This window comes from Bubalus bubalis, chromosome 23 (genome assembly GCF_019923935.1).
Source record: "Bubalus bubalis isolate 160015118507 breed Murrah chromosome 23, NDDB_SH_1, whole genome shotgun sequence".
Taxonomy (NCBI): domain Eukaryota; kingdom Metazoa; phylum Chordata; class Mammalia; order Artiodactyla; family Bovidae; genus Bubalus; species Bubalus bubalis.
In genome coordinates, this window is record NC_059179.1 from 33,225,662 (window position 1) to 33,253,573 (window position 27,912).

The 27,912-nt window shown below is 40.5% G+C and overlaps 1 protein-coding gene and 1 long non-coding RNA gene across 13 annotated transcripts in view; both read left to right on the forward strand.

Annotated features, from left to right (window-relative positions):
- VTI1A (vesicle transport through interaction with t-SNAREs 1A) overlaps positions 1 to 27,912 on the forward strand; it is a 383,913-nt gene that overhangs the window by 250,675 nt on the left and 105,326 nt on the right. Inside the window, exon 9 of one of the 12 annotated variants that reach the window (XR_003106259.2) lies at positions 16,951 to 17,058. The exons of the other annotated variants lie outside the window; for them this stretch is intronic. The gene's annotated coding sequence lies outside the window, so the exon portion shown is untranslated. The remainder of the gene's footprint in view (positions 1 to 16,950; positions 17,059 to 27,912) is intronic. 12 annotated transcript variants of the gene reach the window in all.
- On the forward strand, positions 3,052 to 15,604 carry LOC123331433. Its single transcript, XR_006548075.2, has 2 exons — positions 3,052 to 13,523; positions 14,456 to 15,604. It is a non-coding gene; the product is annotated as an uncharacterized LOC123331433 (long non-coding RNA).

Sequence of the window (27,912 nt, forward strand, 5' to 3'; positions counted from 1 at the left end):
TGGCAACTTCAGCAAAGCTGAAAATATATGTACAGAAGTGTGGTATTTGTGTTACAGAAATCTGAATATAATTGGGAAAAGTGTGGCCTCGCCTTGCTCACATGAGTCTGATTTCTGGGGTCCTCTCTCTTTTTGTTTCTGTGGCGTCTGCCATCCTCTTAGGCAAGGTGACTGCCTCCTCTTCACTTTGACCTGCTAGATGATGCCATTGGCAGATTCACAAAAGGTTGGCTCTTCTCCTAAGGGAATAGGATTCTATGCGTGACAGTGGTTTAGAGTGTGGGTTTCTGAGCCAGACTGCTAGAGTTCAGATCAGCGCGTTTCCACATCTGAAAAATGGGAATAACAATACCTACTTTACTGAGTTGTTGTAAGGATTAAATGATACAGTGTTTATAAATCACTCAGTGTCCAGCATGTAGGAAGTGCCCCCAAATTACTATTTAATTACTCTTAATTCAAGTAAAATAAGTGACAATAACCTAAGTCTAAACAGTGCTCTGAGCTTCCCTGGTGGCTCAGTGGTAAAGAATCCACCCGCCAATGCAGGAGAGGCGGGTTCAATCCCAGGGTCGGGAGATCCCCTTGAGAAGAAGGAAATGACAAGCCACCGCGGTATTCTTGCCTGGAAATTCCATGGACAGAGGAGCTTGGCGGACTGTAGTCAGTGGGGTTGCAAAAAGTCCGACGCAGCTTAGCAACTAAACAATAACAGCAACAACAAGCCCTGCCTGCAGGTTATAAACTCTGTTTTATCCATATCTTTCCACATCGCTATTGACACGGATGTAAGCATATCCCCATTCCACAGAGACGCAAACTAAGCACAAATACCTTAAGAACTCTGCCAGAAATCGCGTAGCCAGCAAGTAGTAAGCTTGCCTGTTGACTGCACTCCCTTATCTAAAAGCAGTGTTTCCCCTACAATGTTACAAAACCAAATCCCGTTAGATGTACACAGAATTACCAGAAATATCTCTCCCCATCCCAGAGCTTACGGAGGAGGAAAGATATTGACAAATGAAAAGTAACTTCCATTTATTGAGAAATAGTTATGAGTCAGCCTGTACTAGGCACTTTTTAGTAAATTGTCTCTCTTCATCTTTAGAGCAACCAATATGACAGCTGAGGAAACTAAGGTCTAAGAAGTATAATGAACATACCCAGAGTCAAGAACTAATAAGTAACAGAACTAGAATTTGAACACAAGCCTAATTCCAAATAAAACCAATACTCTTTAGTCATTACTCGTATTGGCTTTCAACCAACAACAATAAATGAGTTCACAGACAAATAACAGCTATAGTATAAGTCAATTTTGAATGAAGTATGTTCTTCCCCTAATAATTCCTAATTATGCTGATTATGCGGGATTGTTTCTTTTTTTTTAACATTATAGAATGAATAAACATAGCAAGAAATAAAAGTTATGGCTGCTGTATGAAAGCATCTGTAAATTAAATCCACATTTAGTCTGTACCCCCCACTTTGATGAAATGCAGGCCTGTCTAATCTTCATGGAAATGTTCCTTTATAGGTGTGTGCTAACCGGCTTTCAGTTCAGTTCAGTCGCTCAGTCATGTCCGACTCTTTGCAACCCCGTGAATCACAGCACGCCAGGCCTCCCTGTCCATCACCAACTCCCAGAGTTCACGCAAACTCATGTCTGTCAAGTCGGTGATGCCATCCAGCCATCTCATCCTCTGTCATCCCCTTCTCCTCCTGCCCCCAATCCCTCCCAGCATCAGAGTCTTTTCCAGTGAGTCAACTCTTCACATGAGGTGGCCAAAGTATTGGAGTTTCAGCTTTAGCATCAGTCCTTCCAGTGAACACCCAGGACTGATCTCCATTAGAATGGACTGGTTGGATCTCCTTGCAGTCCAAGGGACTCTCAAGAGTCTTCTCCAACACCACAGTTCAAAAGCATCAATTCTTCAGTGCTCAGCTTTCTTCACAGTCCAATTCTCACATCCATACAGGACCACTGGAAAAACCATAGCCTTGACTAGACGGACCTTTGTTGGCAAAGTAATGTCTCTGCTTTTCAATATGCTGTCTAGGTTGGTCATAACTTTCCTTCCAAGGAGTAAGCGTCCTTTAATTTCATGGTTGCAGTCACCATCTGCAGTGATTTTGGAGCCCCCAAAAATAAAATCTTTCACAGTTTCCACTGTTTCCCCATCTATTTCCCATGAAGTGATGGGACCAGATGCCATGATCTTAGTTTTCTGAATGTTGAGCTTTAAGCCAACTTTTTCACTCTCCTCTTTCACTTTCATCAAGAGGCTTTTTAGTTCCTCTTCACTTTCTGCCATAAGGGTGGTGTCATCTACATATCTGAGGTTATTGATATTTCTCCCGGCAATCTTGATTCCAGCTTGTGCTTCTTCCAGACCAGCATTTCTCATGATGTACTCTGCATATAAGTTAAATAAGCAGGGTGACAATATACAGCCTTGACGTACTCCTTTTCTTACTTAGAACCAGCCTGTTATTCCACGTCCAGTTCTAACTGTTGCTTCCTGACCTGCATATAGGTTTCTCAAGAGCTTTAGTTGTGTCCAAGTCTTTGCGACTCTGTGGACTGTAGCCTGCCAGGCTCCTCTGTCCAAGGGATTCTCCAGGCAAGAACACTGGAATAGGTTACATTTCCTTCTCCAGTGGATTTTCCTGACCTAGGGATTGAACCCACCTCTCTTTATGTCTTCTGCATTGGCAGGTGGGTTCTTTACCACTGGTGCAACCTAGGAAGCCCTTTTACAGGTAACTTGTGCTAACAGTTATCTGAACATAAGAATTATTTAAATTCTATGGATTTTTAAAAATTCTGTGGTCTAAAGGAATTTCAGTGGATGGTAAATTATTTGAAAATAAACTCTACTTCATTGACTGGATTCTTGTTGTTGTTGTTCGGTTGCTATGTCATGTCCGCCTCTTTCCAACCCCATGGACTGCAGCATGCCAGGCTTCCCTGTCCTTCACTATCTCCAGGGTTTGCGCAAATTCATGTCCATTGAGTCAGTGATGCTATCTAACCATTTTATCCCCTGAGGCCCCCTTCTTTTTTGCCTTCAATCTTTCCAAGCATCAGGGTCTTTTCCAGTGAGTCAGCTCTTCACATCAGGGGGCCAAAGTATTGGAGCTTCAGCTTCAACGTCAGTCCTTCCAGTGACTGGATCCTAGAAGGTCAGTGTTTAGGCAAAAAGAATGTCAGTGTTGGCATAAAGAATGCCAACCTTGAGTTTGGTGAATTGGAAGGGCAGTTTTCATAGTCACATGTTAGTAAACTCAAGGTATCACTTTAAAGACAACTTAAAGGTGACTGCAATCCTTGAGCTAACTTTCCATGTTAAACTAGTTTGGACCCAGATGCAGAGACTAACGATCAGATCATTTAAACACAGAATAAGACCAGCCACAAATAGTAACACTTGGATGCCTGACTCATAGATGTGAGCAAGAATTAGTAATTACTTTGAATGGTTGGAAGATCCCAGAGGAAAATTTGGGAAACTCTTCATTCCCTTTTGCCCTGTACACAGAATTCTTAGTACAAATACCTGGCAACATCAAGATACAGGTGCGGATTTGGAATATCTGAAGCCTCACTTTGGTTTCTTTGTTTTTCAACTGAATCTCATTCTATTGAGGTTCAAGATCAAATACTTGCATTTTAATGTAACATTTGCCAAATTTCCAAACCTCTAAGCACAAAATCCTCAACCCTCCTTTCTTTGCTTGCCTGGAAATCTAGGTAGCACTGAGCCAAGAGTAGGAGTTATGAAGTGAGATTACACTTGATTAGGAACAAAAAAAGTCCTATGTCCAGAAATGCAGATGTGCACAGCAGTCCTAGGGGAATGTTGGTATTTGATCTCCTCGTCTTAAAGGTTCATGTTCCCAAGGTTAAGAGATGCAGAGAGCCAACTTTTATTTGTAACTAATGCTGAAATTACTCTGGAGATTCTAGAAGTATTACATTACAAATCACACAGCTTTGGAAATCCTACAACTCGTGAGTTACAAATATCACTGTGTGAGAGAAAGGGGCAATAAGTGAAGGACAGCATTCATAAGCTTAATTTATACCATAGCAGCATGATCATGAATATACTGTATGAGAGTTTTCTTCTCAGTGAGAAAAAGAAAAGAGAGCCTAGGAAGTCCATGAGTCAAGACCCAGCTAAAAGAACCAGGAAGTAAAGGCCTCCTTGTCTAGGGGAATCTGAGTGGGGGAGGGGGAGCCACAGTCAACGGGCTGCAATATCCTCCTTTTTCTAATATCTAACTTCATGACCTGGATCAGGTTGCTTATTTATTGAGTAAGGCTTCCATTTGCGTAAAAGGTAAAGTATAGGTATTTACAAAATAATATCTTTTAACAAGCTTGGCACCAATGGCCATCTGTGAAAGAGATAACATATAACAGTTCGCCTCAAGAGGGGAACTTCAGTGGAACCAAATTCAGTATTAAAATCAAGAATAGTTAGAGACATTTATATATCACACAGTTGCCTGGGTGTTTTTTTTTTTTTTTAACCTTAATAAACTGTTTTCCTGTAATAGGCACTTGGCATTATCTGGTATTAACTAATTGGACTTCCTTTTTGGCTTGACCTTTCTTATTTTAAACTAGATGGTGATCTAGTTCTTTGTATTTTCAATGACTTTAAGCCCAAAGACAAAGAAAAGATAGATAAATCTGTATCTTGGTTACAGGAGTAAATTATTCTAGGCAAAATTACACCTGTTTCACTTTTCACCAATGGAATCTACTACTCGATGTGTGTGTGTGTGTGTGTGTGTGTATGTTTCACTGTGAGGTTAATCTGCCCTTGCCATGAAACGTTTTAATAATTAAATCCACTTAAATCATCACACCTTGAGAAACATTTTTAGAGTGATTCTAAGGCATGACCTTAAAAAGAGAGCTAGAATTTGGAATATAGTGCATAATTTATATAATTTTTGGCTTCCCAGGTGGCACTAGTGGTAAAGAATCCACCTGCCAGTGCAGGAGACACAGGAGACATGGGTTCGGTCCCTGAGTCAGGGAGATCCCCTGGAGGAGAGCATGGCACCCACTCCAGTATTCTCACCTGGACAATACCATGGACAGAGGATCCTGGCAGGCTACAGTCTATGGGGTCACGAAGTGTCAGACACAACTGAGCACATACATACCCATATATAACTGATGTACAACATGTAAATGTATGATAGATTTTAAGTGAACAGAATATACATAATATTTCAGAAATAAAACACCCCACACATATCACCTACCTTACACTAATAAATGCAAATTCAGGTTGTACCATCTGAACAGCTACTACTTCACTCATCCTCACTAATGATATTTTTCAGATCTTGGATTTTGATAGATGCACTGTGGAATGTAGAAATAATCATCATTTAGGTAACTGAAAAGTAGCTTGCCAAAACTGATATAATGAATGTTATTTAAGATGTTCTGTCAAAATCCTTTCCAATTAGTGTTGAGGTCTTGAAGGGCCAGGCTTGGCTTTTTATTAATATGTTCAGTTTATTAATGTATTTTTGATATATGCATAGCGTGACTATCTAAAACATGTCATGATATTGCATAATTATGGTGCTTTTAATTTGTTGTACCCAAGTTTATTTTCCAGTCTTATTTAAAATTCAAAATTACTTCATAGTTTCATAACTAATAACTCATTAGGAAGCTGTGCCAGGTACTTAAGGTTACCTCTAAGGCAATGCATATTTAACAATAAACTAGAGAAGTTCTTGACTACTTGACTGTCATTGACCAGTTTAAATATTTAAAGTTATCATCTGACCCTTTGTCTAACCACTTTTAGAAAATGAAACAGTTTGTGTATAAAACATAGAAAAGGGAAGTCCTTTCACAGTCTTTTCTAAAATGAAGAAAACTAGCTATCAGTAATCAAAAACTTAGATAACACTTACATATGTGTGTGTATGTGTGTGTGTGTGTATATGTATATGTATATGATACCATACTGACCATGTATTATTTTTAGATTAAAGGACCCATTTTTTCTTTTTCTTGTTATTTTTTGATAAGACATAGACATTTAAGCATGTCATTCTACTGTGATCGGGTTCAGATTCGTTGTCAGTCACCTTAATAATTTTGCATTCCTATCTGTCTCTCTGTTATATCTTAAAAAAGACAGCATTTGACTTGTCTCTGTTCCCCTCCAAATGATGAGAAATTGAGCATAGTTAAAAATGATAACGGTTCAACTCCTTGCTTATTGAGGTGTGTCCTATCTACATTATTTAGACCTTGTCTCGAAATCTAATAAGTAGCTGAATGATAATTAAAAATAATCCAGCATAATGCTTTGCTTATAGTGGTGTGATTTAACTAATGTCTATTCAGTATCTGTGTAATAAAAATAGTTCTAGGTTCAATAGGGACCCAAACCTGGGTGATGTGGAAGATACTTCATATAAGTCAATGAGATAATTAAGGTCTCTTTTCTGATGCTGTCTTGTTTAGCATTCTTAGATTCAGGAGGACAGCCCTTCTATCTAATTTAAATGAAAAGAGATTTGTTAGAGTGTGTATAGAGTCCTTGCGGAAAATGGTAAAATTCTTTTGAATGCTTCAGGCCAGCAGAAGAGACCCATCAGACTCCCCTGGGACTGCTCACTGCTGCAGTCTTACACCGAGTGGCACCCAGGCTACAGGAACCCGATTCCATAGTCCCTTCCAGAACTTTCCCAGAAGAGCCAAATGCAACTGCTTCCCTACACACACACACTCTTAGAGAAGTGCCTGTTAGCTCCCATGCAAGTTCCTCGTTGTTCCCATCCCATTGCCAAGTCTTGCACAGGCATCTGCCTTGCAGAACCTAGGCAATGTCTGAAAACTGGTTGCAAGAGAATCTCGAAAATGTAGTTCTTAGGTTTCTAGCCTTCACAGTCAAAGAAAGCGGTTAGAAGGGATCCGAAAGTGTATGGAATGAGCCAGTGTTCACTACCCCTCAGGCATGTTCTGAAATAGTGATTCTCCAGCTGTGTTCCAAGGAATCCTAAAATTCTGCGTATGTACCTAAAGGTTGCCAAGGAGGAAGAGAAGACCAGACAGGCAGGACTCCTATCTAAAGCAGCTCCAGAGTAATCTGGTCATCTGTTGGGGATGTCTATAGTCCTTTGAAAAAAGTTTTTTCTGAAAAAATAAGGTTTTCCCCCCGCCCAAGTTTTGAAACTGCTGCTGCTCCCAAATACAGGCAGACCTCAGATAATGTAGGTTTGATTCTAGACCACCACGATAAAGAGACTCACGTGAATTTTTTGGTTTCCCAGTGCATATAAAAATTATGTTTACACTATTCTGTAGTCTCTTCAGTGTGTATTAGCATCATGTCTTTTAAAAAATGTACATACATAATTTAAAAATGCTTTATTGCTTAAACTTGCTAACCATCATCTGAGCCTTCATCAAGTCATAATGGTAACCGAAAAGATCACTAATCACAGTTCTCCTTAACAAATATAAAAATAATGAAAAAGCTTGAAATATCACAGGAATTGCCAAAATGGGACACAGACATGAATGAAGTGAGTAAATGCTGTTGGAAAATGGTACCAATAGACTTTTTTGCCACAAATCTTCAAATTGTAAAAAAAGACAGTATCTGTGAAGCCCCCAGATGAGGTCTACCTGTATGCCTCAGTCTTCCGTCTACTGCTTTTCCTGTTAGGCAGGGCATCACAAATATAGTCTAGCATTTCTTTCCATCACAGTTCTATTTAACAGACCACCTGCACTTTCTTAGACAGTGAAAGTGAAATTGAAAGCCTCTCAGTTGTGTCCGACTCTTTGTGACCCCATGGTCTATACAGTCCATGGAATTCTCCAGTCCAGAATACTGGAGCGGGTAGCCTTTCCCTTCTCCAGGGGATCTTCCCAACCCAGGGATCAAACCCAAGTCTCCCACATTGCAGGCAGATTCTTTACCAGCTGAGCCACCAGGGAAGCCCTTCTTAGACAATATTTGAAAATAATTACAAATTACACTCTTTTCTCCCATGTCTCATTAGGAGAAGGGCTGCTCACAGGCCCATTCATATTAGGGTTTTTAATGTGAATTCACCACTGCCTGAGAACATCTCAGAACATCTCAGCGGTGGAGGGCTATTCAGTCCGCATAGCCGTAGGGATGAAGAGACTGGACACTTTTAATTACTCCTCGGCTACTTTGTCTCATTGACTTCAAAAACAAAATTAGCAGTAATAGGAGACAGTGGTTCCATGGGTTAAATTAATCAACATGTGCTAATTAAAGAACCGTTGAGCCTCTGCCATTCCTGCCTGTTTTAGCCGGTAGAGAGCTCTTAGTCAGTCTTCCCGACTCTGGTCTCTGTACTTTCAATATTTTGTCATTTGAATTGAAGGGAGACAATCTCTGGCTTAAATGGAAGAGAGACAGAGCTATTCACATATATTGGCCTTCATGAAGGGATTTTTTAAATCATCTTTTTCTTTTTTTTAACAGTACATTCCTGTTGGTTATCTCTTTTAAATATAGCAGTATGTGCATGTCAGACCCAAACTTGGAAGCGTTTCTCTCTCCTCTTTCCCTTCAGGACATCCCCCGCAACCCCATACTGCTGATACATTCGGCTTTTTTCACTCTAAACTATAACTGTTTGCTTAACAACTGATAAGCCCTAAAGAAACCTGGACTTTTGATACCAAGCCACTGTTTCTCCATCTTTCATGGGTTTTCAGAATAGCCTAACTTCACCTCTGCTTTCATGCAGCATCCATACCCAAACCCTCTCTGCTGCCCCAGAAGCATAAGCTGCCTGCTGCTGCTGCTGCTGCTGCTAAGTCACTTCAGTTGTGTCCAACTCTGTGCGACCCCACAGACTCCCCCGTCCCTGGGATTCTCCAGGCAGGAACACTGGAGTGGGTTGCCATTTCCTTCTCCAACAGACCAGCCGCCTAGCATTTCTTTAAAGCGTCAGAAATTTTTATTCCTGTACACAAGGCACTGTTTGCTCTGTTGTTCCCACTTGCTTAAAATAGACTTCAGAAGATTTTGGTTTTGTTATCTTTCCTGTATTTTCTTATATTTAAAAAATGGCGAGTTTATTGAAGTATTTGTAATACAAAAACAGAGAAGAACCTACATATTTTTAAAATATTAATTTTAAAATATTAATTTCATATTTATTGTTGCATATCCTGACACTTCCAAAAGGTATTAAGGACATATAAAATAAAACTCATTGTCTACTGTACCACTGCTAACATTTGAGAATGGATTCTCCCTGCCTTTTTTGTGTATATTTTTGGTAGTATTGTTTAGTCACTCAATTGTGTCCAACTCTTTGCAACCCAGTGGACAATAGTCCACCAGGCTCCTCTGTCCATGGGATTTTCCCAGGCAGGAATACTGGAGTGGGTTGCCATTTCCTTCTCCAGGGGATCTTCCCAACCCAGGGATTGAACCCACGTATCTTGCATTAGCAGGCAGGTTCTTTATACTGAGCCACCTGGGAAGCCCATACATATTTTACCTACAAACAATTGAATATATTATTGGCACTTTAAGTTTTTGAAACCCATCTGTGGTTTACTGTCACTCCAAATAAAAAATGTTGTCGTCCTCATTTGGTAGATGCTGTATTTTAACATAAAGAATATAAAATCTGCCAGAATTATTTGTCTCAGATTTAGCTTATAAACGTGTGTTTGGTTCACATTTTTGCCTTTTCATTTTTTCTACTGTCAGCTGTAAAACATCAGATCAGGATTAGCTGCTGTAGTACTGGCTGCACTTTATTAAGTGCATGAAGGAATTTTTCTACTCTCTTCCCAGCGAAGTTTATTTAGGTAAAAGGTTGATAACATTCTTTGCCCCAAAGAAAGTTTTTTTTTCTTTCTTGCCCATGAAGACAATTCTTCAAGAGGTTAAACATGAAGAACCATTCTCTCTCATATAAACAGATCTATCCCTCCACTGTGTTAAGCTGGGTTTATAAAATACATAATCTCACATACAAATTAAAATAGTTCTGTAGTGTGCGTGTAGGGGATGTGTCTTACTTTGGGTTTGCCGACATACAAAAGAATCTAGAAACATTTGTATTTTTTGAAAGACTGGGCCTCTGCCATACTCTGATATGCAAAATCCATAGTTTATGCTTGGATGTATTTAAATAAGTTGAGTAACAGGTCTAGGTAAACAAGTTACATTGATTACAAGAGTGAATGTGAGCTTGAGAATATTTGTGTTAATGCCTCATTTTTTTTCAAGTAAGACCCTGTGCATTCCTTACAGAGAGGACTATTTTCCTGAAAGTGATAAAAATGCAAACACTCATCTCTAATGTTTTATGTCATGTCAACTACCTCTTTGATAGGATTCTTTGTTTTGGTTATTTTCCTTACCAGTGATAAGATAAGATCTAAAGGATGTATTCTGCATACTGATCGAAGCATTCTGCAGTACTTTTGCCAGAAAAGTCCCTGAATATTCCAAGTAAGAATTAAAGAAAATTTTGCACGACATGGCATATTTAAAATATTTCCACTATTCAGTGGCCTAGTTTTTGATGGTCGAATGCACCAATAAGTGCTATTCATCATATTTATACAAAAATTATGTTGTGTGTGTGTATATATATATATATATGTATTCATTTTGTAGCCTTTCCCAGTTAGCAGTTTAATGTTTCTTACACAGTTTCTCTCATGGAAATGCAAAGAGCAATTCTGAGTTTGTGGGTAGAAATCCAGAGCTAGCAAGTTTGTGCTGTCCCCATGTGTGTCCCTGGTGGCTCAGATGGTAAAAAAAAAAATCTGCTGGCAATGCAGGAGACCCGGGTTCAATCCCTGGGTCAGGAAGATCCCCTGGAGCAGGGAATGAATACCCACTCCAGTATTCTTGCCTGGAGAATCCCATGGACAGAGGAGCCTGGCAGGCTATAGTCCATGGGGTCACAAAAAGTCAGACACAACTGAACAATAACGCAACTTTCACTTTCATGGTTTCTAAACCATGGGCTTGTTGGCCCTCAAATTTCTCTAGTAAGTTTTATTTGAAATTAACCTTGGAGGAGGGGAGCAGACAGGTAGATGAGAGGATCCCCATCATTCCTGATCAGACCATATACATCTCATATATGACTCTTGAAAACACTGGACACAGATACCTACACGTAGAAAGTGCTCTGTAACTATAGGCCCATGAGAATTTTTAACCCCTGACTTCAAGCTACCAATTCTCCCGCAGCTAACGTCCTTAAGTTTTATTTATTTAGTGATATTGTGAAGTAAGTTTGGAAATCGCTGGTGGCTTATATAAAAGCATGGACTGACCTATCTTAGTTATGTCATTAAGCAATACCTGAAGAGAGAGGTCAGTTCCAAGTTGAGGTTCACGCTCAGCTCATGCCGTTGCCTGTTGGTTATTTTTTCCAGATCAGCAAGACTCTTACCTTGAAGAGTCTTGAGCCCTCCACCTGAGCTCTGTTTCCAGAACTTTCCTCAGCTTTGTTAGTCTGTCCCTCGTTGTTGTTCTTCTCTGTGTATGAAAACGGTGACCTTGGTTTTGGAATAATATTACACTGTAAATCAAATTCTGCCTCAAAAGAACTCTTCCACAGTTTTCTGCATTCCTGAACAGGTTACAAAATGTCACAATTCAGTAAGGCCAATTATTAGATTTTCATTTAATGGGCAGTTTTAATGTTCTCAGAGAATCTGAATAGTAATAGCATTTTAAACTACTGCATTCCATTTAAAGACTCACAACGAGTTCTTCTCTCTTTGAGTGTACCTTGTTATATTTTTGGGTATCATTTAAATTCAGGCTCCCAATCTGTAGGAAAAATCAATGAGTTAATGAATAACCTCATTTTTAAAACTTTTCAAATATTTTATCCTAATTATAAGGCATATCTAGTGACATTAATTTGATGAAATCCCAAATCATCAGATTGTGCAGAATAGCCCTTACCAAGGATTAATTTAGAGCATTTTCAGTTTAACAAATGTACTAGTTTTTAGGACCAGATCATGGCTTTGCTTACTGTGAGAAAAACTTCCTACTGTTAAGGTTTGAGGTCCATGTCGGTATAGGTCAAACTTTGTGTTTTTTTTAATCTCATAGTTATGTTTGTTTACCATGTTTTATTTAACCTGTTAAATGAGAAGCTTTCCTGCTATAAATAATAATCACCCCTGATGTATAGAGCAAATTCTTCTTGGTAAATCGCTCCCACGTGCACCGTCCACCAGTTTGGTGAGCTTCAAGGTTATTCTCGGGCCCTACAGTGAGTAAACAGCCAAGCCAAGTCCAAGACCAGTGACCGTCCACACACAACTGGTGTGCTTCATGTAAACCACATCATATCCTGTGGGGAATAAGCCAGCAAATGATGGCTGTTTAAGTCAGTTATTCTCTGCCGTGTTGTTCGCGGCTCATAGGCTGTTCTCTGGGACAGCAACAGAAAATGCATTCTCTGTAGAGATCGAGCCTACAGTTTGTGAGAAACCCACACAGTAGGCGTCATCTCAGTCCTTCCTACTATCCAGATGCCTATGTGGTTCTCTGTTTTAATCCTTGTCCCTCTTTATCCTCATCAATTCTGTGTCCTTTCTCCAGCTGAAGATATTTCTGATATTTACTCTTAAGGAAGTAGAAATCACTTATAAGCCTCAGTTGGTCAATCCTCCCAGCTGCCCGGTAAGATAAGTCTAGAGTAGGTAACACAAGCCCCTCACTACTCCTTCAACATTTGGATGAGTCACCGAGTTACTAACCAAACCTAAATCTCCTAGTTCCCAGGCTGCTTCTCTGTTCTTGACCTACCATCAGCCAGAAAGTTGTGGGTATTATGTTATATTCAGCTGGTCAGTCAGTAACTTAAATGTATTCTTGCATATTTCCTTGGATGGGACCAATACAGAAGCAACATGTATCTTTGGTAAAAGCTCACAGACTGTGGAGTTACAAAAATCAAAGTCTTCCTGGAAATGTTCATCTTCTTAATAATTCATCTGCTAGACCCACAAGAGGACTCAATATCTGTGGACTAAATTATATAAATCCAGCCAAAGGTAATAATCCAAAGGGGAAGAAAGGAAAAAGAATAAATGGGGGGAGAGGAGAAACTAAGTAGAGAGGCACTTCCCCTCCTAAAGAAGCTGTGCTTCGTGCAACACTTGGCCGGTAAAGAAAATCTGGCATCAGGACAGACTTGCCCCACCCCAGGTTTCCACTCATATTTCACTTCCACCCCTCTACTGCCCCAAACATGAACCAGTTTGCTTCTGCTGCTAACGGAGGCTGGTGTCGGGTCAGGGCATTGTGACTGCATAGCATCTCATTGTGCTGCATACAGATTTAATGGATTCAGACCATCAGGATGTGCTCTCCTGTTGTGGTTTTTAAATTTGGAGTGACAGATGTTGACCACCTGTAAACTTCAGTGGAGCAAAAGGTGCTTCTAAGGTGAAGAGGCCTCTACAACCAGGCCCAGATTGCAAGGTACACCTTCTAGTCAACTCAGGAGTTCCACTGAATGCCTGTCTCCTGTTCCTGATATAGGACCCATGTCCTACCTCCAGGAGCCTCTTTCCATGTTTCCCTGTCTACCTGACTTCACCTGGAATGGCCCCCACTGCCCATCCCATTCTGAACCTCTGGGTTTGGAGGCTGGGCTCCTGGTCCACATGGATGGCCCCTTCCTCTCAAGCCCCTTTCTCTCTCTGACCACTGTGCGGCACTGGCCAGCCCAGTAGAGCATTAGTACTCAGTCACTACTTAAGCCGGAGAAGGCAATGGCACCCCACTCCAGTACTCTTGCCTGGAAAATCCCATGGACGGAGGAGCCTGGTAGGCTGCACTCCATGGGGTCGCTAGGAGTCGGACACGACTGAGCAACTTCACTTTCACTTTTCACCTTCATGCATTGGAGAAGGCAATGGCACCCCACTCCAGTACGCTTGCCTGGAAAATCCCATGGACGGAGGGGCCTGGCGGGCTGCAGTCCATGGGGTCGCTAAGAGTCAGACACGACTGAGCGACTTCACTTTCACTTTTCACCTTCATGCATTGGAGAAGGAAATGGCAACCCACTCCAGTGTTCATGCCTGGAGAATCCCAGGGACAGGGGAGCCTGGTGGGCTCCGTCTCTGGGGTCGCACAGAGTCGGACACGACTGAAGCGACTTAGCAGCAGCAGCAGCAGCACTACTTAAGCCTCTTAGGAATCTAGAAACCAGGACTTTCCTCCTCAGCCTCAGAACTGGAGAACCTTGCGTATGATTTCTTCATCGTTATTGTCATGATTGCTGTTGTCAACTTAATTGCCATTTATTTGAAGAGCACCAAAATGCTAAGTGCTGTATAATCATTATCTCATTTCATTTCACCCTCAGAGCAAACCTGTAAGGGAGGCATTATTATTTTCTTTTACAGATGAGGAAACTGAGGCTTAGCAAAGTTCAGTCACTTGCTCAAAGTCATACAACTATCAAGTCTCAGCCAGGATTGCAGCCAGTCACGTCCATCAGCCTTACGAGCTCAGCTCTCCTTGTCAGAAACCTGATACCAGCTGGGTTCTCATCCTGCAGTCAGCCTCCAAAGAACCCAAGTAACTACATGTGGTCAAAGTGAAACCTCTGTTTACAGATCAGACTATGCTTTTGTTAGTATGTTTCATTTAGAGTATCAGTGATATTTTCAGTGATAAGCTAAGAGTTTTAAGAAAATACCTAAGCCTATTTACCAGCTCCTTTCACCTTAAATGGGGGGCAAATGCTACAGTAGCCGTGAACAACTCATGTTCATATGCCAAAGTTGGCATATGAAGTGATTTCCCAAGAGGTTGCTACCATAAGAGCAGAGGCAAAAATGGCAGAAAAAGTCTTTGGCGCTCTCCACGTCCCTTGGTGCCCAACTCTTTCCCTCCATTCCTCCCACCCCAGCACTTTTGGTCACTTCTGATGGTCTGATTCTCCTGATTGTGACCCCACCTGGTGCAATCTGTCCCATAAATGTAATCCCCAGTGAAAACGGCCCATGAGAGACAGTCTCCTGGAAGAGCACTCTGAGGAAGGGAAGTCACACAAGACTTCATCTTGGGACATGACCAAGTTTTATAGGAGTAGAAATGGAAACTGTTAATACTGTGATTTTTTGTTGTTGTTACACGGGTGGCATGTGGACTCCCAGATCCCCGACCAGGGATCAAACCTATGCCCCCTGCATTGGGAACATGGAGTTTTAACCACTAGACCACTAGTGACAGTTAATATTATTACTATTAATAATAATAGTTATTATTACTCTGGACTTCTACCTCTGCTTCGACAGCCCCCTGTTTTTCATGCTCTGTTGGATCTCTGACCAAATTCCTCGTCATTCTGTGTCTTTCCCCTGCTTCACTTGTCTTCATAGAACATAGCACTGCCTGGAATTGCATTATATACTTCTTGGTTTATTAGCATCTCTTTACATCTATAGGAAGTAAGCTCCATGAGAGCAGGAACGTTGCTTTGCTTGCTGCTGTAAGCCTAGCATCTGCAAGAGGGTTTGGCACATAGTAGCTGCTGAATAAATATGTATCAAATGAAAGGATCAGCCCCTTTTCATGCTTCTTCTGAGCAGGGCAGCTTTTACTTTTTAGCCCAGTTTTTGTCCAAAAGAACAAATTTAAGTAGCCATGAAACTTGTGATTTTGCTGTAATTATTGCTTGAGAGGAGGTGAATTTTTTTTCTTTAAAAGGCCAATTTCAACTTGACATACAGAAAACAGTTAAGTAAAATACTAGCTTAGGTGGGGCTCAGGTGCAGTAAAGTCAGGAAAATGGTATCTGAGTGTCAGGCAAACACTATGAGATCAGAAAACACTGATCTAACAAAATTCACCATTATATCAGTGGCTGTCCTTCACGTGAGTAAAAAATTGTATTGATCCACACAATTCATTCGAGCCAGCTTCTCCAGCCTCACGTCATGTGCACTGTGTACACGATTCTCTTAGAATTATCTTTGATGTTGGGAATTATAAGTAATGTGCATAAAATTAAATCCAAAACACATCCCCATTTGAGTCTAAATGCTTACTCTTTTAAGATGTGCCCGTGACTTTAAAGTTTTAAAGATGTACCTGTGATTTTAAAGGATTAAACCCCAGGCATGTATTTTTTTTTTAATAATTTTTTTTAACCTTTTGGGTTCCATGATACCTGGTAATTTAGCATGTAATGTTGGGGTAGGATCAAGAATATTCAAGAATAAATTGTACCATATTGTTAGTTCTCCCTAATCTTACAAAAATGAACAACTGCAAATTACTGAATTTTTAATTTCCTTTGAAAGTGAAAAGTGAAAGTCGCCCAGTCCTGTCTGACTCTTTGCAACCCCATGGACTATACAGTTCATGGTATTCTCCAGGCGCCAGAATACTGGAGTGGGTAGCCTTTCCCTTCTCCAGGGGATCTTTCCAACCCAGAGATCAAACCCAGGTCTCCCACATTGCATTACCAGCTGAGCCACAATGTCTCTTGAATCTCCCAACAAAAAAGAAAGAAGGTATATACTAATGGCTAATTTAAATGCTAAAAGGGCAGGTAGGGCTTGGCAGATACTTCCCAAGTAAACCAAATTAGCCTACCTATCATTATGATTCTTTTTTAAAACACTGCATTTTATGGAAAATGTTTTCCATATGTTTTCATGGTTCCAGGTTTCAGGGAGCTTCTGTGTGAAAATCTTTGCAAATGAAATTATAAAATTAGGACTAATGGATGGGGTAGATGATTGGACAGGGGGACATAAATAGTGGGGCTGAAACTCTCTTGTTAATAAAAAATATTGGTTTCCGTATTTTAAGAAAAAAATCTCATGCTCTCCGTCTAGACCCCTAGACCTGTAGTCAGTGAGTCTGTGAACTTCTGTTTCCCTGCCAGATACTTGTTCCTGGCTGGAAGACACTTTGTGATATTTGTTTGATGACACACACCTGCTGGGTAGATGAAAAGCTCCTGCTCCTGAGGATGACCTACTTCAAGGGCACAGTAAGCTTCTGAGAACTTTGGCAGGTTGTCCTTAAATCATTTGAGCGCATCTTGATATCACCTGTGGAACATATCTAAGTGCGTTTGCAGGCTTGTTGGAGGCAGAGTTGCTAACCCCAGGGAAGAGATTTCAGAGTCAATAATGGCTTTGTGAGTGTCCTGAGACAGGGAAGACACACTGCTTGACCCAACCCGCCTCTGGCATGTGAAGTGTGGCTCTCGGCAGTCAGGATGGGATTGGCCCAGGCACCTGGCTCCATGGAGTGGACCATCCGGAAGGGGGGATCTTAGAGGAATCCATGTGAGTGTGGTCCAAGGTACAGAGATGGGCCAGATGGGAGAAGGAGGGAGAATGAGGGTCCTAGGTGAGCAAAAGGACCGTGAGAGAAATTCGAATGAAGTGTTTCCCTGGGAGTTCACGGCACAGAGAGATATCCGGTTGAGATTAGGGAAGAGTATAGGATGTTTCAAAACCATGGTGACATTGTCACCAAATACATTCTTTGAAGCCAACTTGTCTTTACACATTCATCTCTGCAAACATTTATTGAGCACCAGCTACTGTGACAAGGCAGGCGTTAGGCAGTACAAGATACAAATCTAAGTTATTAATATCTATCTCTTAGCGTCGTGAAAAAACATACCTACACAGGAGTATAATTGTAAGTTTAAATAGGACAGTAGAGGTACACAAGGAGTTCTTTGCTCTGTCAGGCTTCCTGGAGTTGGTGATGCCTGGCCTGAATTCTACAGAGTGCGAGTTAACCAAAGAAGAGAAAAGAGACTTGGAGGAATTAAAACGATATGTTGTGCTCAGAAACAACAAGATTTCTCGTTTTACTGAATACTGAAAAAGGCGAAGCAGGATCAGTGGGTACCTTGAAGGGCCTAGAACTTCCTTCCCATCTCACCAGCCCCTTGCCACCACTGCCTGAGTAAGTGGACAGCCCTTGCCACACAAATGCAGCTTCAAAGCAAGTTCCCTCCTGCCCCTTGCTGCCCTAAGCGCCTCTGTATGGAAAATCCAGAGATTCCATGAAAGGGGGTCATGGACCTACTTCTGAGAAGCTTAAGCTCCGAATCATGAGTGAGTTGGGATATTACTTGATTTAGAGTTAGAAGGAATCTTTGTCCATTACTTTTATCTGCGTTGTCAAGAGGTAATGATTTGAAATCCTTGGCTCCAAATGCCCTATGCCCTCAGTATTATTTGTGATACGAGTCTCCTTTCAGGTCTCTTTCCCTCCTCTTCTGGTTGTATTGCTGTGTAATGAACCAAAATGTAATGGCTTAGAATAACAATCATCATCTCTCAAGATTTCTGTGGGTCAGGATTTGAGGAGCAGCCTGGCTGGTTGTTCTGGCTCAGCATCTCCCATGAGGTTGTCTTCAGATGGAGCCTGTAGCTGAAATAGTTGGAAAGAGAGGATGGAAGAGTAGCTAGAGACTGGCTAGGACTTCCTCCTGTTATCTCTTTATCAATCTGGAGGTTTTTCCATGTAGACTGTCTACATGAGCTAGTCTGGGCTTCTTTACAGCATGGCAGCCTCAGGCTTGCCACCTCAGACCCCCAAAAATGAGTTTAAGAGCAAGGCTGCATGACTTTTATTACCCTGGTCTAGGAAGGTGGCTCAATGGTAAGGAATCTCCCTGCCAGTTCAGGAGACACAAGAGACATGGATTTGATCCCTGGTTTGGGAAATCCCCTGGAGGAAGATATGGCAACCCACTCCAGTATTTTTGCCTGGAAAATTCCATGGACAAAGGAGCCTGGCAGGCTACAGTCCATGGGGTCTCAAAGAGTTGGACATGACTGAATGATTGAGCACTCACTCACTCAGGAAGTCACACAGTGTCACCCGTGCTGCATTTTATTCCTCCAGACAGTCACAAGGGCCCACCACGTTTCCATGGGAAGGGACATAGACCTCCACCTCTTGATGCAGGAGCGGCGTGGTTGGGGAAAATCAGTGAGATGGAAATATTTTGTAGCCAATGTTAGAAAATATAATGTGCCACACACCCTTCAAAACATTTCCTTCTGCTCATGCAATCCTTTAAATTACTTAAATATTATCAATAATTTACTTGTCATGCTGTTACCCAAAAGCTTTCTTGTTCCCTTTCCACACCAAGATCGAAGGCTTCAGTGCACACACACAAACCAAAATACTTCCATTGTCTACATGAGAGTCAGTCACTCTAGTGTATGGCATTCCTTTCAAAATGATAACACTTTATAAGCATATATCCTATTGCCCCATCTTCAAAGACGCTATACTTCAATTGGACACTGGTTTTTTTTTTTAATTGAAATATAGTTTATTTACAATGTTGTGTTGGTTTCTTGGGTGCAGTGAAGCAATTCATCTTTTATATTCTTTTCATTATGGTTTATTATGTGATATTGAATATAGTTCCTTGTGCTATATAGTAGGACCTTGTTGTTTATCCACTGTATATATAATAGTTTGCATCTGCTACTCCCAAACTCCCAATCCATCTCTCGCCACCTCCCCACCCACCTCGGCACCCACAAGTTTGTTCTCTATATCTGCATGTCTGTTTCATAAATAGTTCATTTGTGTCATGTTCTAGATTCCACATATAAGTGATATCAAATGGCATTTGTCTTCTCTTTCTGACTTAACTTCACTTAGTATGATCATCTCTAGGACCATCCACGTTGCTGCAAATGACATCATTTCATTCTTTCTAATCAGAGACAGTTAAATCCAAATATTGTTCGTATCTTTCTCTGAGAGGCTCTTTTTTATGTTACTACAGCAAACCAGAGCCTCAGGAGTAAATGACTTCCAGTCTCTCCTTATTTGCCATTCCCTGGGTGCGCTAATGGTGCTCGTGACAGGGTTGGTCAGTAGCATTTTGTGAAGTAACGTTAGCCTGTTCTTGGTAGGAAATCTTCTGATGTAAAGTTAAACTATTGATGTAAATTTTACATTTTTATATAAGTACTATTGCCAGTATACTATTTTAATAAGGACTTTTAGTTTTCACACATACATAGTGAACAGAAGTTGAGTTCTTCAAATGTTTTCTGTTAAAACTGGGTTAGAGGGGATTTTTCACCCTTGGATAACCTAGAAAAGAATTATAGCTCTATTTTAAAATCCCTTCTAGTTCAAGAGTTATCCAAGCAAATGGTGTTGACCAAGGTGTTTGAATACACCCGTAATAATAATGCCAGCCTTTCATAAAGCTAAGTAATCAGGAATAATGCTAAAAATAAGAAGACAGTCATTTATTTACTTTGTTTGGCATTGTTAGTACTAATAATGCATTTCAACACAATGGAATTGCTAGATAATGCTTTTGTGACTTTTATGCAGGTTATTGTTATTTAAATGAACAGTCGACTGCACTGTAATGAAGAAATGCAAGCTTTCCCAACTCAGTTATCAACCAGGATTCTAGGAAAATGAGAATTTGTGTCTGCCTTCATTCACAGAGCAAACTGGAGGTCACTGTTTTCAATATGAACCTTTTTTTAGCGTTTCAACAGTGAATAATTAGGAGCTGCTGCTTCTGAAATTACCTGTATTCACTGTAGAGAAGGGAAGACTTTTATCTTCCACGATGAAATACATTTTCTCATTCAAATTTCATCATTCTTTTTTTAAATGGCATTTCACACCGCTGAGTCAATCCTGGGTAGCATAAAATAAAAGAAATACATTTCGTGTGCTGCTATAGCCTTGTTTATTCAATTTACTTCCTTAAATTTCAGCTCTGCCTTGAAAAATGATCCAAATGCAAAAATGGGCTTAAAGCAGTTGAACATATAAAGCAATTATCCACGTGGAATACTATTATACAAACACATGTGTTCTTTGCACTTTAATTTAAATTGAATTGATCTTTGATCCTTATAATTTAAAGATCATGGGCTTCTATTGAGTTTTTAACAGCTTTAAGATACAGTTTACATAGTCTACAATTCACCCATTTAAAGTGTACGACTGAATGGTTTTTAGTATATTCACCAAGTTGTGCAGGCATCACTGCAGTCAATTGTAGAACATTTTCATCACCCCAAAACGAAATCTGGTACCCATTAGCAGTCACTCCCCAATTCCCACTAGCCCCTTACAACCACTAATCAACTTTCTGTCTCTATGAATTTGCCTATTCTGGACATTTCATATAAATGAAATCATGTAGTATGTGATCTTTTGCTCCTGGCTTCTTTCACTTAGCATAAGCTTTTCAAGTTTCATCTGTTGTAGCCTGTATTAGTCCTTCATATCTTTTTGTTGCCTACTAATATTACAGATTTTATTTATCCATTTATTAATTGGTGAACATCTAGGTCGTTTCTACCTTTTTGGGTGTTACAACTAACACTGCTGTAAACAGTCACATCAGGTTTTTGTTTGGACATATGTTTTCATTTCTGCTGGCTGCATACTTAGGAGTAGAACTGCTGAGTCGTATGGTAACTCTATGTTTAACTTTTTGAAAAAGTGCTGAACTGTTTTCTAAAGTAACTGGACTGTTTTACATTTCCACCAGCAATGTATCGGGGTTCCAATTTCTTCACATCCTCGCCAACACTTGTTATTGTCTGTCTTTTTGATTATAATTATCCCAGTGGATGTGAGGTACTGTCTCTCTGTGGTTTTGATTGGCATTTCCCGGTGTGGCTAAGATGTTGAGCGTTTTTTTTAATGTGTTTATTGGCCATTTGTATTTCTTCTTTGGAGAAATACCTGTTTCAATTGAGTATTTTAAAATTCTGTTACCTCACCTTAGGAATGTGGCTAGGAGAACTAAGTTGGAAACAAATATATCTTTCTAAAAGGAGTAATTTTCAAAACAGATTTAAAATTGAAGACATTGTTTTTACAATTGTAGTATCTTTGGATTATACAAGAATTGAACTGCTTTCAGGAATCAGTTTACTTCTGAAACTATTTTCAATTTGATTAGCAATATGTCAGATCTTCATGGTCCCAGAGTCATACCTAGAAAATAGCTTAAAGATCTGTTTGTCCAATTAACTCATTTTACAAATTAGGTAACTGAGAGCCTAAAAAATTAAATATGTGGGTTATACAGAATTAAAGATAGACTTAGAGCTCTATTCAGGTGGAATCCAGAGAACTGAATGTCTCTACTTAATGTAGATAAAATAATGCATTTTTCAAATGGGTTCTCAGTGATTAATAAAAAAAAATAATGATGAAGTGCTCTGCAGTTAGAATCCACAGTATTTATTGTTGGGTACTTAACACATACTATTTTATTTTAACCTCATAGTAGCACATGTAAGATTGATATTATTTTTCTGTCCCATTGTGTATAAGGGAGCAGGTTAGCTAACTTGTTGAATGGTGCCTACATAGTAAGTGGCAAACTCTAACCCAGACCTTCTGATTCCAAGTCCATAGTTTTGTTTCCTCCAGTCTTCACAAAAAGACAGCATTGACACATTGTTACCCATGCCATCTTGCAAGCCTTTTGCTGACAAAAGTAATTTTGAATCACTGACACAAGTAACCCATAGGTGGCATCATGGAGCATAATTTACCATCATTGATGTAGTTATTTAGCAGCACTAATATACCTAACTTTGGAAATAAAATCTAAGTTTCAGGTCACAGAAGAATTATTTGAATATAAAAATATTATGTATATATAATATATATAGTACATTAAAATATCTACTAATATAATAACATGTTTTAGAGTTCTTTTCAATTTCAAAGAGCTCCCAGGTGGTAAAGAATCCACCTGCCAATGCAGGAGATACAGGTTCAGTCTCTGGGTTGGGAAGATCCCCTGAAGAAGGAAATGGTAACCCACTCCATCATTCTTGCCTGGGAAATCCCATGGACAGAGGAACCTGGCAGGCTACAGTCCATGGGGTCGCAAAGAGTCAGACATAACTGAGCAACTGAGCACACACACAGAATTCAATTACAAAGCATCTGACTTACACTTTTGATTTGATGTTTACAACTATGCGGTTAAGTTTCTCATTGTCCTTGTTTTTATGGATTTGTCATGTTTATGACGACACTAAGGCCTAAAGGACTTGCATCAGTTGCTGTAGCCATAATGTCTCCGTCAGAGCTACATATCAGATGCAAGTCTCTTGGCTCCTGTGTAGGCCTGTGTTCGCTCCAGTGTACCATGCTGCGCCTTAATGATGTGCTGAAGGACACTCATTTGAAAGAAGAGGAGACTTTATGCCATTATTCCAGACAACAACAGAGCTCTGAACAAGTAGAAGTTATAGGGAGGCAATTTTGAGGCCATATAAAGAAGACTTGATCTGCCCAACAATGAAATGTGTTGTCTTGTGAAGGAGTGAGGTCTCTTGTCATTGAACTGTTCAAGCTAGAGCTGGATGACCATCTGGGAGGATGCTCTAAGAGGGATTTCTGCAGTGTGTGTGTGTGTGTGTGTGTGTGTTATTGTTGTCAAGAGAAATGAGGAGGCACTCACAGTCCCTTCCAACTATGAGATTGTGGATCTTTGTTGTTACTTAAGAGAATAAGCTGGTTTAAGGAGTCCTTTGTATCCTTACTGAAGAAAGAGACTGATTGAAAAACTCCTGTCTGTACAGTTTTCTGTTTAACAGAGAGTAACCAAATTTATCAGCTTGAATTACTAGTTTCCAAACAGAACAGCACTTCCCATCTGTTTATAGACACTCTGCACAACAAAGGTCCCATATTCAAAGAAGTTTAAATATGAGCCTTTAGTATGATATTGTCCTTTGTGACTATCGAAGAGGAAGAAAATGTGCGGCAGTGTCGATTGCATCTTTTATTTTGGCAAAGCTGTTCAGAAGCGCATCTGTCAGTTTCACCCAGGGATTCCTAGCCCTGGTTGCACATGAGAATCACCTGGGGAGCTTTTTAAACACACCGATGACCAGGCTCCACCCCAGACCACATGAACCTAAATCTCTAAGGACGGGTTCCCAGCGTCAGTGTTTTTTAACAGCTGTCCAGATGATTCTTCTGTGAAACCAGGGTTAAGATGAACTAAAGCATAAACTCAGCAAACTCTGGACATTTGCTTTGTCATTTTGGCCACTCTTTGGAACTCAGATTATCCATTCAGAACCAAAGCTCGTAAGTTTTAGCTAATGTGGCTAAATTAGTCAAAACTAACGTGGCTAATGTGGCTAGAGGCAGCATCTCACAGTAGTTCGCAGCACTGCTCTAGAGCCAGAAAGCCTGACTTTTTCCACTTACTAGTTCTTGATTTGGGGCAGGTTATTTTCATGTCTCTGTACCTCTGTTTCTTCATTTGTACATGGAGATTACAATGCTACTCATATGATAAAAAGTAAGATAAAGACCTGAAAGAAAATACCAGCCTGGCATACTACGACACTACAGTCGCCATCATCACCGTTGCTTTGCTGCTGTTACTAGCAGGAGCTGTAGCAGTAATGCTCCTGGCGTAGGAGCTAAGCTCCTACTGAGAAAACAGGCTGTTCCGTACAAGGCTGCAAACAGGACTGACCTTACTTGAAAACTAAAGACTCTTTTCAGCTACTCTAGCAAGAGTGTACTCCCTCAGATTCAGAACTTTCCAATGAAGCGGAATGTTTTGCATCAAGTTTTTTGCAAGAAGCCGAAGCTTGAGCCAGGCAACCTCCCACAGCTCTCTCCAGCTCTTTATTCTGCAGGAAGAATAGGCCAGAGCTCTGCCAGCCAGGAGCCTGGGCTGAAGGGTGATATTGGGTCCCCGCTGGATAACTGGGAGGGCCACGAAGCACTGTGTATGGCAGGATGACCTCCCGAATTCTCTGGGTAATCTCCAGTTTCCAACCGCCACCCTGCTGAACCCTGGGACCTACGGTCCAGAAAGCATGGTTGCTATTCAATAGGAAGCAGCGGCTCCAAACTCCAGCATCCGTGGCTAATCGTGCAAAAAAGTAAATACAATTAGGGTGTGTGGGACAGCCTCAGAGAAAAATTAAAGTGCACAATTAGGCCTAGTTTCTGTTTAATTTTCAGTTGAAGAAATAACTGAGGCGGCTGTAGTCATTGAGGGTACAGTAGCAAGAGTCCCTGACTCTCTCGCTTGAGGACAAGTGTAGACATTTCATGGATATTACAGGTTCTCTAGCACACACTTTCCATGAGACAGCCTCCAAGTGCAATTGTGGAGATTGTGGAATATTCCTAGGAGGAGCTCAAAGGATTGTAAAGCTGAATAACATCTTTGTCTTGAGAACTTATGTGAGAAACTGTTTTTTTTTTTTTCCTCCCTTTTCTCCTATAAGCATTTTGTGGCTCACCATTGCAGACACTGCATATCTTTGTAGCCCACAAAGTCCCTATGTTAATAGTTGTTTGGTAGTTGTGGTCACTTAATTGAAAAAAGCTGGCTTGGAGATATTACAGGTCCCAATAGGTCATTTTTGTATCAAGTATGGTGTTATTACCTTTAACTAAACCCCCTCCAAATCCAAATTTATTACAGTTCTTTAAATGCATTAATAACATACAAGAGGATAGAGAGTTGGAGAAAAGATGTGTGTGGCCTCAAATATGCCAGTCATCTACAGTTCTGAGGGTTGCTTGCCATGGCATATTGCCAGTGATGCATTATGGAATCCCAGATGGCATGGTTCCGTGGGTACTCATTTTGGATTTGCTCTGGGAATGAGGTTAAAGAGGATGCTAGGCAATGGCTGGAGTTCTCTTCCTTGCCTCTCCCAGAGTAGATCCTGAAAGCCTCCATCCCCTCCCACCAATCAGACAGCTGCCCCAACCTCTCTTGGGGACTGTGGACTCAGCATAATTGCTGCCGCCCCATGAGTTCCCAGGCATCTAGTTACCCAGTTCTGCAGAGGCCAGGAAGAGTGAACACCCTGGTGTGACCTGTGCTTGGCCTCCTCAGACCCTAGGGCTCAGGCAAGTGTGGTGGGCATGAATTCAAAGACTCGATAGATAAGGGTTGTGTTTTTCATCAGCTTGCCTGTCATAACTTGCTTTATTTTCTGGGAGAGTCTCTCGCTTAAAAAAAAAAAAAAAAGAAAACACCTTTTCTCACAGAAATTTATATAACACATACAGAAAAAAAAAATACTGTAGTGGACCCCCATCTCCCAACACCCATCTTTCACAATTACCAACATTTAGCCATTCTTGTTTTCTTGTTCTTCTCTTTTTCTTTTGTTTTCCCAGAGTATTTTAAAGCAAATTCGAGATAATCTGATTTTAACTATACATATTTTATTAATAGTATGTAGCTCTAGTACACACAGAACAACTTTTCAAAAACTACCCTTATCACAGCTGACAACTTTAATGATTGCATGCCCTGGCCAGGTTAAGTTTTCCCTAATTATTTTACAAACATCCACACATAACTGGGCAGTTTGAATCAGGATCCAAACAAGATGCACCTGTTGCATTTGACCAGCCTAGCCTTAAACCTCTTTCAACCTATTACAGATATTGCTCCTGTTTTTATAGTATTTATTTGTTGAAGAAACCAGATCATTGTCCTGTAAAAATGTCCACATTATGTATTTGACTTATTGCATCCTCATTGTACTGTTTTATGTGTTCCTCTCTCCTCTGTACTTCCTGTAAATTAGTGCTGAGCTCTGAAGACTTGATGAAATTCAGGTTCAATTGTATCACATCAGGAGGCATAACAACTTTTATTGATGTCAAAATTGATAGTGAGTTCAGATATGGCCAGCCTGATTTATCCATTGTGAAGTTGTCTATCTACCTGTTAACAGTTACAGTTACTTAATAATCACTACCTACATCCATTAGAGGTTACAAATGGAGATTCTCAATTCTGCCATTCTTTCTGCACATATTAGCTATTATTCTGTATATTAATAGAACTTATCATTATCAACTATTGGCTCACTCTGAAATACAGTTCATACAAGAGAAGCAGGCATAAAAGCCTCTTTCCATTGGTTTATCAGTTTTCAGAATATTGAATAGCTCCAGCAACCTCCAAAAGTGGCTTTTGGAGTTTGTTTGTTGAATACTATTTAAAAACTTAAGGTTTTGTCTGTTTCATATGCATCAGTCCACTGTAGTCATACTCTTTGATATTCAGAGAGCCCATCTTTCATCAATGGGAGTCCCTTCTAGATGCCTCCGGTCACCTTTGAATGTAATTCCTCTAGTATTTTCTGGCAGGATAAGGTACCCCAGGCTCCTGGCCTGAATCTGGAATCAGCCGTTTCTACAAGGAATCCTGCTGCCTTTCTATGCGTGTAAAGGCCACAGTCCGGGCACTAGAGGTAGATTCATTCTTCAGATGGTTATATTTGTGTTGGAATGGCAACCCCCATCTTCCTGGATATCTCATTATTCCAGCACCTTGTGGTCATCTGGTTCCACCTAGGTACTCCCTGCCTCCCACACGCCTACAGCAGCCAGTGTTCACCTCTCCTCCTCTCAGACCCGACCTTCTCTCTCAGTCCGTCTGTCCTTCCCTTCTAAGTCAGATGCTTCACTCATCTTTGAGCTTCTAAGATGCCAGCGTGAAGAACACCTTTCTACTGCTGAAGAATACTTGTATCCTTTTCATGGACTAATTTTTATTTAATTTGTGAAGAAAGTTAACCTCCTGTTGCTATCCAAGACTTTGGTAGACGAATTTAGTCTCTTTCTTAACCCAGAAGAGCAGTGCTTTGAAACACCTTGGAAATGGTCAGCCCAGTCATCAGGTCAGGGGAGGTTTCATGAAAACAAACACCCCTCAGGTGTGTGTGTTTCCCTGGGAATCACAGGTGGGTGCATGTTGAAATTTTTAACTCGAGTTGCTGGGTAATGAAAAAGTGTTGAGAAGTTAGTTTATCAGAAGCATTTTTCCACATACCACCGTGTA